General features: G+C 32.9%; 1 non-coding gene across 1 annotated transcript; it reads right to left on the reverse strand.

Annotated features, from left to right (window-relative positions):
- Positions 1-14,798: 14,798 nt before the first annotated feature.
- On the reverse strand, positions 14,799-14,928 carry LOC126016469 (small nucleolar RNA SNORA22). The gene has a single exon (XR_007498268.1). It is a non-coding gene; the product is annotated as a small nucleolar RNA SNORA22 (small nucleolar RNA).
- Between the last annotated feature and the right edge of the window lie 1,519 nt (positions 14,929-16,447).

Consider the following 16,447-nt stretch of genomic DNA (forward strand, 5'->3'; position numbering starts at 1 on the left):
CTACTGTACTGCATCTTTTCTATATACTGCACAGAAATGGTGACCTTTATCATAAAAGGCACTGGACACTCTGTAAGAATTTCTTGCTGCGGCCGCAAAATCTAATAATTTTATTTCATCTATGGAAATTATATCAACAGAGCTTCTGAAAAATTTAATTTTTATTCATTAAAAAAGTTTTATTTTTGATGAAATGGGCTAAAGGAATTAGAGATTAAATACAGTACTGTGGGATATTCAATCCAGAGACTGTCTCAGTCCCTTGCTTCCTTGAATTGTAGCATGTTATTAAGAGGTCCTCAAGGAAAGCTAGGATGTTCCAGGCAAAATTGTGCCATTGTAGGTATTAAAGAAAATGGCAACCAGAATTCCGTGAATTGAATATTGAATATTCAATGCAGTGGGTTAGATTGTCAACAGGAGGGACCCAAGGCACGTAAATACTGAGGAGATAAGTCTTCTCCCACTACTAAACTCAAAAGCACACGAAAACATCAGCAAGTAAAAATAAAAGATACAAAGCATATTCATTATAACAATGAGAAAATATATGAAAATTTATAGTCTGAATATTTGAATTCATTATATATTTTAAAAGATGATTTTATAGACTTATTAAGCAACCAAATATCCTTACTATGTCCAACCACTTTTATATTTAATTATAGTTTCATAAAGGGATGGTCATCTATTAAAGTAGTAGAGATACTTTCCTTTATAAAACAGTTTCAATTTTAAAAATATTTATATATTAATATATAGTATAAAATTTATCTGTTTCTTGAAATATACAAATCATCTGTTTCAACATGAATTGTATTGTTTCAACAATAGTTACAATTCAAAAAAGTTTTCATGGGCCCGGAGAGATAGCACAGCGGTGTTTGCCTTGCAAGCAGCCGATCAGGGACCTAAGGTGGTTGGTTTGAATCCCGGTGTCCCATATGGTCCCCGTGCCTACCAGGAGCTATTTAGCAGACAGCCAAGACTAACCCCTGAGTGCTGCCGGGTGTGGCCCAAAAACAAAAACAAAAAAAAAAAAGTTTTCCTGTTAATTAAGGATAAATACTCAAATATATGACATTTGTGATTAGACTGAAACTGATATCAAGTAGTAATTTGTGCCTGTGTTTCACATACATTTAAAAATGTCTGATGTAATATTTAATTCCTTTCATAGTGGTATTTGTACAAATATAATTATATGCTCTCATTCATTTTCCATGCCTATTGGTTTATTATAAATTCTGAATTTAAATTACAAAGAGATGTTCTGTTCAGTAGCTACAAAATAATTATAAACACATGTCTAAATCCAGTTTTACTTCATCTATACCAGTTGGTGCCCTAGATCTAAGCTTGGTTCCAGAAAGATTATTTTTATGCAGGAGTTTTACATTTTTGCCTAGAGTCTGTCAAGATCAGTTGAAACAAGAGCTCTATTGTTTTCTTTCTTAAACTTGATTGCTGTAATCAATGTATATTAGCACTTTAATTGGGTGCTTACTGCATTTAGTATGGGGCTACATGAACAACTGTTCACCTGTATATTACTTACATTGCAGCGTCAATTTTTATACTTCTTTGAGTGATGCTCTCATTACTAGAAAATAAAGCTGAATCATCAGTCTTCTCTCTTTAAAAGTGGAAAAATCAATTGTAAAACCAAACAAAACATATAGGAGGTTATTCTAATAATAAGCCAAGATATTTAATCCTAATATCAATATTCATTAAAGTTTTATATTGTCAACCTACAGTCTAATTCCTTAGTGTATCATATGTGACCTTTCCTTTTATTCCTGATTAGCAGGGAATGCAATTCTTTCTTGTAACGAGGCATTAGTACCACTGAGTGAGTGTAAGATAGAAAAATATAATTAAAAGAAAAATTGATTTATAAAAGGCTTAACTAAAAGCCTGCTAAATGAGGACATAGACCCAACCACATCTGCTTCTCCTATGACTCTGTTCCATTGATTATAATGTCCTTGGCAGTAGAGGTCATGTTAATTTTATCAGATCCAAGGATTCTGGGTGAAATATGTGGCACATGTGCTGGCTGCATGCTCGTTTGTCACATTATTACTTGCTGTCATTTTTGAAGGTAGGTGTCTTTTTGAAGAATGTGCCACAGCTAGAGGGTCATGCTATTTGCATAAATCTCTGAAACTTCTTTTCAGAGAGAATGACTGGGATGTTGCTTTACTTTCTGTTTACAGAGAGCATATATATCGGACAGCTGTCAGGAGCCGATGGTGACTCTTGAACATGGATAGTTCTCAATAAAAATTGCTTAACAATGTATTAACGAATTGAAGCTTAAATTTCCATTTACAGGTCTGCTTGTTAATTCTACCATTCAGAATAAAGTAGTCTCAGGGTCTGTTGTAAGCAGATATTTTTTTGCTTTACAAAGTCAAAAGATACCAATAAATTGAAGTGATTTATAAAGCTCCCATTGCTTTTTGTTGATAACCACCTAATTTCCTTCCTTTACAAAATTAGAGGAAGAAGGATAAAACTGTATTTTTGAAGCTATTACAATTGATGTGCTAAAATCCTAGGAAGGTTTTCAAATAATTCAAGAATGAGTATTATTATTGAAGTTGATTAAAATCATATAATTTTGCACATCTGTACACAAACTTATTTTAAACAAGGTAATTTTATTAAAATAATTTTGTAACTGGATGTACTCATATTCTCATGAAATGACATCGATTTAAATGAAAACTGCTGAAAATTTGGCAGTGACATTAACTTCCAATGATAAAAGATTTGTCCATATTCTAGTCAATATAAATAATAAAAACATGATTTCTATATATAATTATATCCACATTTATAAGCTAATAACATTTTAATTAAATAAGACATTATATTAATCACACTGTAAAATATATATTATATAAGGTGTGTTCTAAAACTTATTTTTTATTTTGTTTGGGTGAATTGTTTTGTTTTGTTTTGTTTTTAAATAGAAACAAAGTTTAATGGAAAAGTTAGTAGAAAAGATAGAAATTCCCTGAGAGGGGAGGAATTTAGTACAGGACTACATTTATTTTGATGGTTTAAATATAACTCTAAACCTTTTAGCATATATCAAGAGATGAGTCTTTCATTAATTCCTGACTCTGGAAAGTTACTAGGAAAAATTTTACCAATACAATGTGGCAGAAGAACTGCTATTGATATTTTTATCCAAGGCTTTTGATTCCTCCTGGAGAATCATCTCTCATTCCATGCATGAAATTTTAACAATTTAACTATGTTGTTTGTGAGGTCTCACATAAAGTTAGGAGAAGTGGCAATAAGGCAGAGCAGTCAATCTAACTCAAATTTTCAGTCATCTATAACAATGTGCCAGACTTGTGAGCAAAATCTTTTGGGACCGTCCAGACTAATCTCTCAGCCAGCTGAGTACCATCAAGTTTTCTTTTTGAAGGACATAGGACACATAAAAAGGAAAATAATAAAAGCCTGCCTGAGTTCATCCTGAGTCCCTGCTCTACAGATACATGGATCATAAAATGATTGCTGTTTTATGTCAGATATTTTAGAATTATATGTAACCAACCAGTAAGTATAACATAAATATGTGTATGTGTATTTGAAATCAAAGACATTTATTATTAAGAGACAGTTTTCAAATATATTTTTACACAAACAAGGCTTAGAGTAACTCTAATAATTCAATGCTAAAATTTTATTATTTATGATTCATAATTTATTAGTACAAGATGAACTGACTTATATAATAGTTTTAGAAGGTATGTTCCTATTTAATTTACGATGACAAAATTGTTAAATAATGTTCATGAAATCATTAACATAACACATCTATAAAAGAAGGTATTCTCTTGCTCCCTACTCAAACTCTCTCCATTTGTGATTTATATTTTTATTATAACTGGAATTGCGTAGATGGCAATACAAAGATAGAAAAGAATGAAAACATAGAAAGTACACTAATTGAATTTTTGTGTTACATTGTTTTATAGGCAATATATTTAACCAATTGCTTCTGATTTATTTGCATTTTTTCATAAAATTGTTTTTTCATAGTAGAATGAAATATATTTGTATTTTCTTAGTGAAGATCTTAAATTTCTATGCTGCAAACTAATCAATTTTTTCTTGATATTTCTAGTTGAGAAAGGATGCTGTTGCCTAATTTTAGAGGTGGCTGACTTAGTTAAAATAATCTTTTAGGGCTAGAGCAATAGCAGAGCGGTAAGGCTTTTGCCTAGCACTTGGCCAACATAGGATGGACCCCAGTTCAAAACCCAGCATCCCATATGTTCTCTTGAGTCTACCAGGAGCCTGCACCAGGTGTGACCCCCCCCACCCAAAAAAACCCAAAAACAAAAATTATCTTCTACTTTTTAGCAATGTGATACAACAGTGAGTCCCTTTACTGTAACATTTTCAATAAAATATGAATATAATATTAAAATAGTTATTACCTAACATGTTGGAGTTAAAGATTAAATGTTTATTTGATGTAGCACTGACTTTGATAAATTTGCCAAGGAGATATGATAGTATAGTGATTTAGTTTGAAAGCACTTTAGTGTTCTCTAATTTATACATTATGTAATTTTAATTTTATTTCTCTTATAAAAGCAACCATAATTTAATCCTTAATATTAAATACTAAAATTTTGCACAAAAGGTAAGAAGTCACTTTATGGAATTAAAATTATATCCTAATTTTTTTTTTTTTTTTTGGTTTTTGGGCCACACCCGGTAACACTCAGGGGTTACTCCTGGCTATGCGCTCAGAAGTCGCTCCTGGCTTGGGGAACCATATGGGACACCAGGGGATCGAACCGCGGTCCGTCCAAGGCTAGCACAGGCAAGGCAGGCACCTTACCTCTTGCGCCACCGCCCGGCCCCATCCTAATATTTTTTTGGTCTGAATGTTACTACTATTTGTGAAAAGAAAACAAGAATACAAAGATATCTCTATTATATAGAACAGATATGTTACTTGGTGCTTTAGAAGATCTTGTTCTAAGTTAGGTTGAGTGTAGATTCCTTTTGTTAGTAAAATAATTAATTTTTCTGTATAAGTAACTTCAACACCATTTCACATTTGAAGATGTAAACCTTTAATTCTAATTTTTTCCTTCCACAAATCCATTTTAATCTAACCAGATACAAAATTAAGTATATTAAAGAAAAAATATATCATGTGTAGGCCTATCACATAGTGCGTAAATTTAACACTGTTTATTGGTGAGTTCTCTGCTGAGTAGGCTACACTGATTTATGCTCAGATTAAAGAGTAGATTAGTTGAATAAACATGTAGGCAACTTAAAGCTGCTAAGTGTTTAGGGATAAGGCAGGATACAACATCATAATAATAGACTTTACTTAATTACAATATATGAGTACAAGTGTGTTTGACAGAAAGGTCAGGTAGCAGATTACATGGTTTTTAAACTGACCATTTAGAAACTAAAAATGTACCTTTCAGGGCTGGAGAGCTAGCACAGAGGTAGTAGGGCTTTTGCCTTGCAAGTGGCTGACCCAGGACCTATATTGGTTCGAATATCGGCATCCCATATGGTCCCCCATGCCTGCCAGGAGCAATTTCTGCGCACAGAGCCAGGAGTAACCCCTGAGCATCACCAGGGGTGGACCCCCCCCCACCAAAAAAAAAAAAAAAACCCTTACCTTTCAGATACAGATTTTAAAACAAGATAATCTGCGAATGTTTTTAAAGTTAAAATGAAAACAGGAATGCTTAGGGACATTGTCTATAAGGTCCTTTTGCATTACTCAAGAATACAAGGAAAAAATCAACTGCCACTTTTTCAGACATTAAAGCAATATATATCAAGTTATTATATATTATATAATCTTAGTTATTGCTGATTTACTCTTACCTAAAAAATAAAACCAATCAAATAAATAGTTATTTGAACAAAACTGATGAAGCTGCCACATTATTTTCATAAAGGCAATTATATCTTTTTTTTCACCCTCTTCCAACTATAAAAGTTTACTTTTGTATAAGTTTCTGTTTTCAGTTTTTTAATGGATCCTGCTTGGCCCATGGGTTATTTAATAGGTATGTAGATCTCTAATTTAAATAAATCTATGGTTCTTATTAGAAAAAGGAGATTAGTTATGGAAATATTGTGAAAACATGAATCCTTAGATCCTTCCCAAAAGGTTCTTAAAATTAACATATTGATCTCCAGTAGTAAACATACTGCTTTTCTTATTTTTAATTTACTAAATACTCCAGATCCCATGTTTTTATAGGAGATGTGCAAATTTCTCAGGGTTAATTTCTTGCTCTGTACTCAGGGGTCATTTCTGTTGGGGGTGAGGTGGTCATATGAGATGTCACAAAATAAACTCCTGTCAATTCACTGAAAGTAGAGAAGATCCCTGTCCAAAATAGTATCTCTGGGGCCTTTGATATCACTTTTTATATGTATTATCATTTCATGTCTTTTTGACACTACAATCAATGTGTCTTTCATGTAATAAGAGAAATTATTTTCTTCCATTGTTTCAAAATAAAATCAATAATAGAATCTTCCATCCCACATACTACTATTAAATCAAGATGGAAGAGATGTTGATTTTTTTTAATTTATTTAAAGAAAATGCATCAGGCTTGGAGATATAGCACAGCACTAGGGCATTTGCCTTTCACACTGCAGACCCAGGATAGATCTGGGTTCGATTCCCAAAATTCCATATGGTTCCCAAAGCCTGCCAGGAGTAACCTCTGAGTGCCACTGAGTGTGGCCCAAAAACCAAAAAATTAAAAAAAGAAAGAAAGAAAGAAAGAAAGAAAGAAAGAAGAAAAAGAAAGAAAGAAAAGAAAGAAAGAAAGAAAGAAAGAAGAAAAGAAAAGAAAGAAAGAAAAAGAAAGAAAGAAAAAGAAAGAAAGAAAGAAAGAAAGAAAGAAAGAAAGAAAGAAAGAAAAAAAGAAAAAAGAAAGAAAGAAAGAAAGAAAGATAAGGAAAGAAGAAAAGAAAAAAGAAAGAAAGAAAGAAGAAAGAAAGAAAGAAAGAAAGAGAAAAAGAAAAAGAAGGAAGGAAGGAAGGAAGGAAGGAAGGAAGGAAGGAAGAAAGAAAGAAAGAAAGAAAGAAAGAAAGAAAGAAGAAGAAAGAAAGAAAGAAAGAAAGAAAGAAAGAAAGAAAGAAAGAAAAAGAAAGAAAGAAAGAAAGAGAAAGAAAGAAGAAGAAAGAAGAAAGAAAGAAAAGAAAGAAAGAAGAAAGAAGAAAGAAAGAAGAAAGAAAGAAAGAAAGAAAGAAAGAAAGAAAGAAAGAAAGAAAAAAGAAAGAAAGAAAGAAGAAAGAAAGAAAGAAAGAAAGAAGAAAAAGAAAAGAAAGAAAGAAAGAGAAAGAAGAAAGAAAGAAAAGAAAGAAAGAAGAAAGAAAGAAAGAAAGAAAGAAAGAAAGAAAGAAAGAAAGAAAGAAAGAAAGAAAGAAAGAAAGAAAGAAAGAAAGAAAGAAAGAAAGAAAGAAAGAAAGAAAGAAAATACATCATAGCTGACATAGTTTACCTAATAAGTATGTGTCCAAATAAGTAAAGCAAAGTCATTGAAAAAATAGAAATGAAAAATGAAGAAAAAGGAAGAGAAGAAAGTTTAAAAAATACTGTAGGAAGCATGTTGTGACAATTATTGTATCTCCAATAAAGTCATTAATACTATGGAGGAAGTTTTAGAAAGCTCTTAATGTTAGCTGTTTATTCTGTTAAATTATTATGACCTTATAATGATGACAACATAAAACAGATGAAGTTTTCCAGAATTCAAAGCATTTCTGTTGATACTCCAACTTTCAGGGCTGTGTACAGAACTGCCTGTCTAGCCTCCCGAAATAAAGTAGATTAGGAGTGTGGGGAGGGTTGCCCACAATATCTTCAAATCGTACTAATGGTATCAGCCCAAAGACCAGCATACCTGAAGCTTGGTCAGATTGGTGTCCCTGAAGGGAACGGTATATGGATAATGAGGCTGAGCCATAGGGAAAACAATGATTCTGGTGATAAAGGTAGCAGGTGTGGCTTTAGCAAGGCAGGGTCTTTGCTATATCCTGAGATGAAAAGCTTTCTTTTTTTTTTTCATTTGTAAATATTTAATTTAATACTACAAAATATATTTAAATAACTTTAGATTTATGTTTTAAATATATTTATTTAAACACCTTGATTACAAACATGATTGTGGTTGGGTTTCAGTCAAGTAAAGAACACCCCCCCTTCACCAGTGCAATATTCCCAATACCAATGTCCCAAATCTTCCTCCTTCCTGTAGGCTTTCTACTTCCCTCATTCATTCACATTGCATGAGCCATTGTACCCTTACTCCTTGAAAGTTTTGTTTACATTTCATTAGAGAAAGAGTGAGTTTATTGCGCTGGCATAATTTGAACATGGCGACTGGCTTTGTGGGCATGCTTACTACTTAAAAGTTGATCATTTTAAAAAATTTTCTGTACATTTGAAGATGAGCACAAGAAATAATTTTTAATTCAGATGCAAAAGGTAGCCTAGATGAAATAAGGAAGAAAGTCTTCTTTGATCAGAAAAACTAAATCAGATATTTACAAGGTAATATAGGATAATTTGGCTTAAAATATTAGCTCTATTTCCTTTTAGAAATGTTGAAAAAATGAATATATATCTCAACATAACAATATATGTGTTGATTATTTTTCGTTAATTTAGATACATACAACCTTAAATAGTATTTGTTACCATTTGTCAGTAGATTTTTTTTACTACTGATATAAATTGACATATATGGTACTTTCTAGCACTTAAATTATATTTTATTTACCCAAAATGATTAATGAAATAGTGTAAGGATTAAGTCACTTGACTTACAGTCTTAACTGATTCAATCTCTAGAACAGTTTATGACTTCCAACCACCACCAGAAGTGATGTCTAAACCCAAAACCCTAGTAAGTGCTGACCACAAATTTGTGTAGGGAAACCTCTCACACTTCAAACCAGACAAGCATGTGTATACTAATATATTTCTAATCAGAAAATTGTCTATAATGTTTAATAAAAGATGTAATTTGAGTGTTTTTATTTAGTCAGTATAACTGGTGAAACCCAAAGGATTATTCTGAAGATTTAAACATTTAAGTCCTGTAACATTTAAATAATAATTCAAAAAACTCTTTTCATAAAGTATTAAAGTAAGAGTGAATCAATACTTCTTAATTTAAAATAATAAATTATAAATAATCTGTTTCAGGAACATTGAAATTATAATTTATACATGAAAATGATTCCAAAGCGATATTTATAACATATATTAATATTTATATTATGCTTATAGTAACAGAGAACACAATTTTATTAGGATGTAGTTATATAAGTAAAATATTTAACATTAAATAAACATTCTGATAAAAATCACAGTATAGTAAAATGTTCAAGAACTATTTTAAGGAAGTTTGAAATATTTCAACTTTGAGAAATATTTAGACATAAACCTATGTTTTATTGCTAATGACTTACAGTACTGGGTTTTAGTTATTAGAATTAAATCAATGAGTACTTTTTAACATTAATCATTTTAGTTGTAAAATCTGCATGTTATAAAGGAAAATTAATAAATTAAATAATTAATAAATCAAGTGTATAAAATGTGATTAATTTTTCATAAAATTTTACTATGTTTAATTTTAAGAGGAAGAAACTTGAATGTTCATTTTAAATCTCTCTTTTAAATTCAATTGTCTGGACTGAAGAGGTAGTGTGCCTCTTTTCAATTGCATCCTCAATATTCCTGAGATTTCTAAATAACCTGAGTAATTCATGAGAAGCACTGCCCGAAACAAAATTAGCAGCAACAAAAAAATAGTTATTGTTAAAAATAACTTAGATTATTTAAATATATATTTGTCTCTAGAAACAATAAGTATGATCAGTATATCTTGTAAATTGAGAACTATCTAGAACACCTGTGAGCAAACCTCTTAGGTTCTCCTCCCTTGGATTATCCGACCTCTGCCAGGTAAGCTGTAATATGTGGTCAGCTCTATGTCAAACACATCTTAATAAAAATAGGACAAACAAGTAATATAAAAGGAAGCAAAATAAGAAGTTAAAAAATTTAAAAATAGTAATAGAAAATCTATTACAGCTAATATAAACAGCAATAAAACCCTTAAAATTCTTTAAAATATTGAAACAAAAATTTTTCACATAAAACAAATAATGTTGGGGCCGAGAGGTGCTGCTAGAGTTAAGGTGCCTGCCTTGCCTGCGCTAGCCTTGGACAGATCACGGCTCAATCACCCGGTGTCCCATATGGTCCCCCAAGCCAGGAGCAACTTCTGAGCGCATAGCCAGGTGTAACCTCTGAGCATTACTGGGTGGGGCTCAAAAAACAAAAAACAAACAAACAAAAATAATGTTTAAGATAAAATGTATGAAGATAGAAGAATATCTAGAGTTATTTCAGATATTGTTTAAATAGAAAAAATTTAACAATAATATAGCAAAAATGAAAATTAAAGCAAAATTGTATACTACTGGAAATATATTAAATGGCAAGTTTGCAGAAAAAAAGTTTAAGATATATTGAGAGAGGTAATGTGATTAAGTTCAGGTTTAAAATTTTGTTCCTACAGCGAAACTTTCCTTAGGCTTTATAAATTTATATGTGCATTCTTAATTACTTTTTCATTTACAATTTTCAATTTATTTCAAACTTTTACTTCAAATAGGTCTAATTTTACTTTAATTATGTGAATTTAAAATGAATTTTTATTCTCATAATTATAACTTATAAATTCATTATGTAAGTATTTAATCACCAGCACTTAAAATTTAAAATTTCTTGTCCTTTTTCTGTGTCTAATTCTTCGTAAAGAAATTAATATATTAAAGACGACAAAATAAAATTTGCTAGTAGCAATGACTTCCATATTAATAAACTTCAGAACTTGAATTAAAATTAGGAAATAGTTCACAATTAATATTTTATGCAAAAATATGGGAGTAAATATTAAAAATTGTATTATTTGAAGAAATATTATTTGGCTACTGATGTAAAAAGATTAAGATAATAAATGCAGATTGAAGGTAACTGAAATTAAGTAAATTCAACAAATAGAGGCTAAAGGATTCAACTTAATTTCAAAGTTGAGTAAATAAAATACAATTCCAAAAAATATTATGACATTAAAAATTGGATTAGATATGCTTCCACTAGTCTCCAAAAGAATTTTGAATTTCAAAAATAAAATTTTATGAAAAGTTCACATCTTTCTTATTTGACATTAACTGAGAAAATAAAAACTTCATAAAATCTGTAAAGGTATCTTTTCCATGGTCTTGTTTAATTTTCCAAAATTTTCTACATCATTCTTTATCAAACTTTTTTTGTTTTTTTGGACCACACCCAGAGATGCTCAGTAGTTACTTGCGGGGTCCTGAAGCCCCCCAGGGGGCCCGGCCAGCAGGAATTAGCTGGGAAGACTTCTCAGACAACCGCACTCCTATTTTGCTGGGTAGAAGCACAACCACACTGTAAAAAATCTGAGAGAGGTTAATAATAAAGACCCAAGGCAATGTCTCACTGCTCAAGGGCAACTTTATTTGGCTACAGCTCCTTCTTATATAGAGAAGGAGAAGGGGGCAGTACAAGGGTGATGTCAATCACACTTTTGGCATGAAAATTACTTCATTATTCCAAATAAGGCAAGTGGGCAATACTTCTTGCAGTATCCATGGAAACATCTTGTGACCTTCTAGCTGCATTCCTAATTGCTTGACTATCAGGAGGTGGTGCAAGATGTGCTTGCCTCAGTGATCTTGAACAGACAATGTAGCATATACACAATAATGAATGTCTTGTAAACTCAGGGATATGGTTAAGGGAGTAAGGCCTCTTTTCTGGGAATGGTACTGGGCTGTGTTGCTCTCCTCCGGGCTAAAAGATTAATTATACTTTGCAGCTGCATTTTCCTTTCTCTTTGGCCCAAGAACTTACAGCAAGACTGCATGTAGCCTTTAGGTGAAAGGCTGGATTATGGCAGAAAGAATAGCAAAATGGCCTCAAACAAGTCAGTCCCCAACATCTCCCCCTTTCTCTTCTAATAAAAGAAGGAAAGTCGTGAGCGGGTGGAAGAACCGTGTCTTAGGCTACAAGGTTTGACCAGGTCGGACACGGCCAAAGCCGCATTTAAAAGGTGGCTACAAGCGCCGTGGGTGTGCACAGAGATCCGAATTATGTGTTGTAGCCTTTTAGGGCCGTGTCCTAACTGGGACCTTGCTAATCCCATCGTAGGTATCTCCACAGCCGAGAGCACAAGTACCGGAGCGAGCTCCGTTTGTTAGCTATGCGCTTTATCTCCTGAAAACTTAGTGGCTGGAAGGGCGGCTTGGTGACAATAGCCAAGTTTTCACAGGAGTCACGTTGGGTTAACTGTTGGTAGTGAACTTGAACAGAGGTTTTTGCCGTCTCATTTACTTGGTTTTTAACAAGGGCAGTAAGTTTGCGGAAAGCCCATGGGTCAAAGGAAAGGAGCAGCATGAGGCTAATAAGAGGGCCCAAAATAGTGGACAGTAATGTATGTATCCAAGGAGAAGAGAAAAACCAACCCTGTTACCAACCTTGTTCTTCATCGAAATGTTTTTGGAAGTCTTTTATACCGTCACCAATGTGTTGAACGCTATTCCTAACTAATCCAGGTTTATCTTTGAAAATACAACATTGTTCCTTAAGGGCTACACAGACTCCCCCCTCTTACATAAGGGCAAAATATAGAGCACGACGATTTTGAAGAACTATCATAATATGGGTCTGTGAGGGCTAGAGCAGAGGCATTTATAATATGTAAAATAACTTGAGAGGAGGAGGATGGGCCAGAAGGCAGAGTCCGTAGTTTACAACTTGCAATAGTGAGTTAATGACGCTGAGGCTGAACTTCCCAGAGAAGAAGTTTAGAGTTATTGGTGTAGATAGGAGATTTAAACGTTGTGATGCTTTTATAAAACGGCGAAACCGGTGAATTGCAGATTCAACAGTGTTCATAGCTGGTGTTGGAGAGCGCTTGGGCAGAGGCATTGACCATTTGCAGGATGAGGTTCAAGGTGGAAACCGGACCAACAGGTTTGATGGTTATTTTAGGCATTAACAAAGCTAAAACATAATAATCATGATAAGCAAGAAACATTTCAGTAACAATATGGGGAGAAAATTTAGTGGAGCAAACAAAATAAGTGGAGTTGGGGGCTTCAATGAAGATGGAAGAGTTGTTAACAATAATGGTTTGATTGCAAATGTGTGATTGTTGAACAGGCGGGCACATATATGGTTCGAGTAAGCAAAGTTCCACGACCGTGACTTGTTTGCCATGGAGGTTGTTGGTGGCAGTGGTGGGCATCCAAGGCAGCTAGGCAGAGTGCTCAATTCAGCATTGTTAAAGGTGGAGTTTGTCAGAAACAGGTTTGCAGGAAAGGCGGCTGGCAGGAGGGGTGACAGGCTTTTTTGAAGTGGATGAAGACAGGACTGTGGAAGGCTGCGGAAATTTTTTGTTAGACTTTAGCATTTAAAAAATTTTTATAATTAACAATCGCCAATTTATCAAAAACTTTTAAACTGAACATAAATGATTTTTGTTAAACTTTTAGTTATTATTTTAAAGCTAGATGCTATTTTTTAGCTATAAATACATATTCTATAGGCCTGAACTTACACATAGCAGGAAAGTTGGGTGACTGCAAAGTCCAGAAATTCTCCAGGGAAAAGTTATCCCCGATGGCCATTGAGAAATTTGGGGTTTGCCATCCCTCACACTTTCCGCCATGTTCTTAGAAGGACAAAGCTAGCTTAATACATAATTTTTAACACATGATTTTTAGTTGCAAGATGCCAGTTTGTGAACTGACTAGACTGAACCAGGTTGAAAAAATTAATTGAAATTTGAAAAATAAATAAGGCTTTGAAAATTGTATTATTATAAAATGTAGAGATAACAAATAAACAGACAAAACAAAACAACACTAAACACAACATTTTACACTTGTGGCCACTTTCATTCATCACAACAGACACATAAACAGACAAAAGGATTGATTTAAGACTGATTTATAAAAAATTGACAAGCGCTTTTAAATATTTAGCTAGCATGTTTGTGAGAAGAAAAAAAAATTTTTGTAGAAAAACTTTTTTAGTTTTGAGAAGTACTTAATGTAGATGGAGTGGAACTTTGCTGAAAATAAATTTTAAGGTTTAGAATTAACACAAAACATTTTTAAAACAATTTTAATTTGAAGTTTAAAACATTAAGTAAAATGGTTAATAAGCAGTAAAAATTTTTTAAGTAAAATGGTTAATGAGCACTGTAGAAGGAGTCTTCACTCTGAAGTATGAAATCATTTGCTGTAAATGAATAGGTTTTCTTTAAATTGGTTTTGCAGTAGAACAGTAAGACAGCTGCAATAAAGTGTTAAAATTTTTATGATTAAACACAATAGCATGAACTATGATTATTAAAGGTATAAAAACTGATTTTAAAAATACAAACAACTGTTTTTACTATGAAGACTTTAAGTGAATAATTTGTAAAAAATATTATATACTAAATTAACTAAATGCTTAGATTATTACAAAATATAGTTAAAGACATTTGATGCATTTACACATTTAGAACTTAAGACTAAAATTATATTTAATACTAGTTAATTTGCTTATAAAGTTTAGTTATTTTTATATATTCTTATAAAATTATATATAATATAGTTTTCATTAATATTATTTTTTCACTGCGACACAAATATACAGATTTATATAATGTGCTGATATTTTGAATGCACTTAAAATAATAGTTCTTTCAATGCAGAAATAAAGAACAACCATTGCTGTAGCACAAAGTTAAAACTAAGGGTATTATAAAGCACACTTAGGTGTTTACTGTGCATTAAATTAACTATATTGTTTAAAAAGGCTAACTACATTATTTTTCACATAATTTGGTAAATACTTTAAAAATTAAAATAAAACTTTTAATAGAAATATAAGACTTAAATTTAACACTTTTGTGTTCGGTTGGATTTTAAAACACAAAGAAGTTTTTCTTTTACTAATATTTTGTTATCTGTAAAGTGACAGAATTATGACCTTGCTTTAAAATTTTCTGAGAGGCATGAAAAAAAAAATTATTGCCTTTATCTTTCTGTTGCTTTTTAATGTTTTAATAATTACTTTACACCACTTAATGCACTAAACCTAATAACACATATTTGACGAAGTGTAGGGCTGACAAGGTGAAGCAGAGTTTTTCACTGATAACTTGGGGAGGGGCTAGCACAGTTAACAGCAGGAAGGTTAGAGGCAAATTATTTACAGTTAGCAGGGTGTAATGATATATAGGAAAAAAAAAGCAATCTTTTAAGATTAATTACTAATTTATTGGAATTAGAGGGAATGGCAACTGAAGAGGGGAATTTGGGTTGCAAAAGCACTATGGGGATCATGGTTTTATTAATTGATTTGAGAATATGCAAGAGATGCTACTTTTCAGATTTCTTTTGAATAACAAAGATTGGGTATTTCAAGGTGAATTGGAAGGCTTAAAGTGGGAGTGGCAGGGTTTGAGCTGGCTGTTTCCCAAGGCTGGCAGGAAAGAGGCTGAAGGAGGCTGAGGGCTGGTTTGAGCAAAGTAAAGGGTACATTAGGCTCAGAAGTTTTAACAGCAAAGTGTAGATATCGCAAGGTTTTATGGCTTAGCAGATGATACTTTGTAATTATCCTACTCACTGTGCCCTTAGAATTTTTTGTAGGCACTGCAGCAGTTTCTGTTTTATGGCACTCAGCCTGACTTTTATTAGTTTGTTCCTTTGAATTCTCAAGAGGGGGGGCTTGGCCGTGGAATTTAGTGGGCAGAGGACAGACAACTATAGATTTAGGAGGGGGGGGAAACGCCTGAAGGGCAGAAACCTGTGAATTAAGAGAAGCAGCCTGTTTTTGAAGGCTTAAGATTTGTTTAAGATTTTTAATTTGGCCAAGTAGTTTCATTTCTATAGCTTTAAGAGGGGGAGCGGTGAGAGGAGGGAATCTGCCATGGATAGGGACTGAGCGTCTTGGGCATTTAGAATTTTTCCCCTGGGGTGCGGGGGATCAGTGGGAGGCGTTTGAGAAGGTAGCTGCGGAGGCTGCTGAGCAGGCGGGGAGGGGGGGGAGACTTTTTCCATTAGGGAGAAAGACAGGAAAGGTAGTAGCACTGGTTTATGAGCTAAGAGCATTATCAAGTTTGTTAGAGAGGTGAGAGACCATGGATGTAACTTCTCAAGAGACAAAGAGTTCAGCTTTTAGATTCTAAGCAGGAGAGCGTGTAAGGGGCTTGGGGGCCATAGGAGGTTACGGCTTGAAATGGCTCTTTGAGGCTTTTCCAATTAAAGGCTTTGTATTGTTGCAATTGCTGGCTAAGGAGGGGAGGGT

Source organism: Suncus etruscus, chromosome 8, assembly GCF_024139225.1.
Source record: "Suncus etruscus isolate mSunEtr1 chromosome 8, mSunEtr1.pri.cur, whole genome shotgun sequence".
Lineage (NCBI taxonomy): Eukaryota > Metazoa > Chordata > Mammalia > Eulipotyphla > Soricidae > Suncus > Suncus etruscus.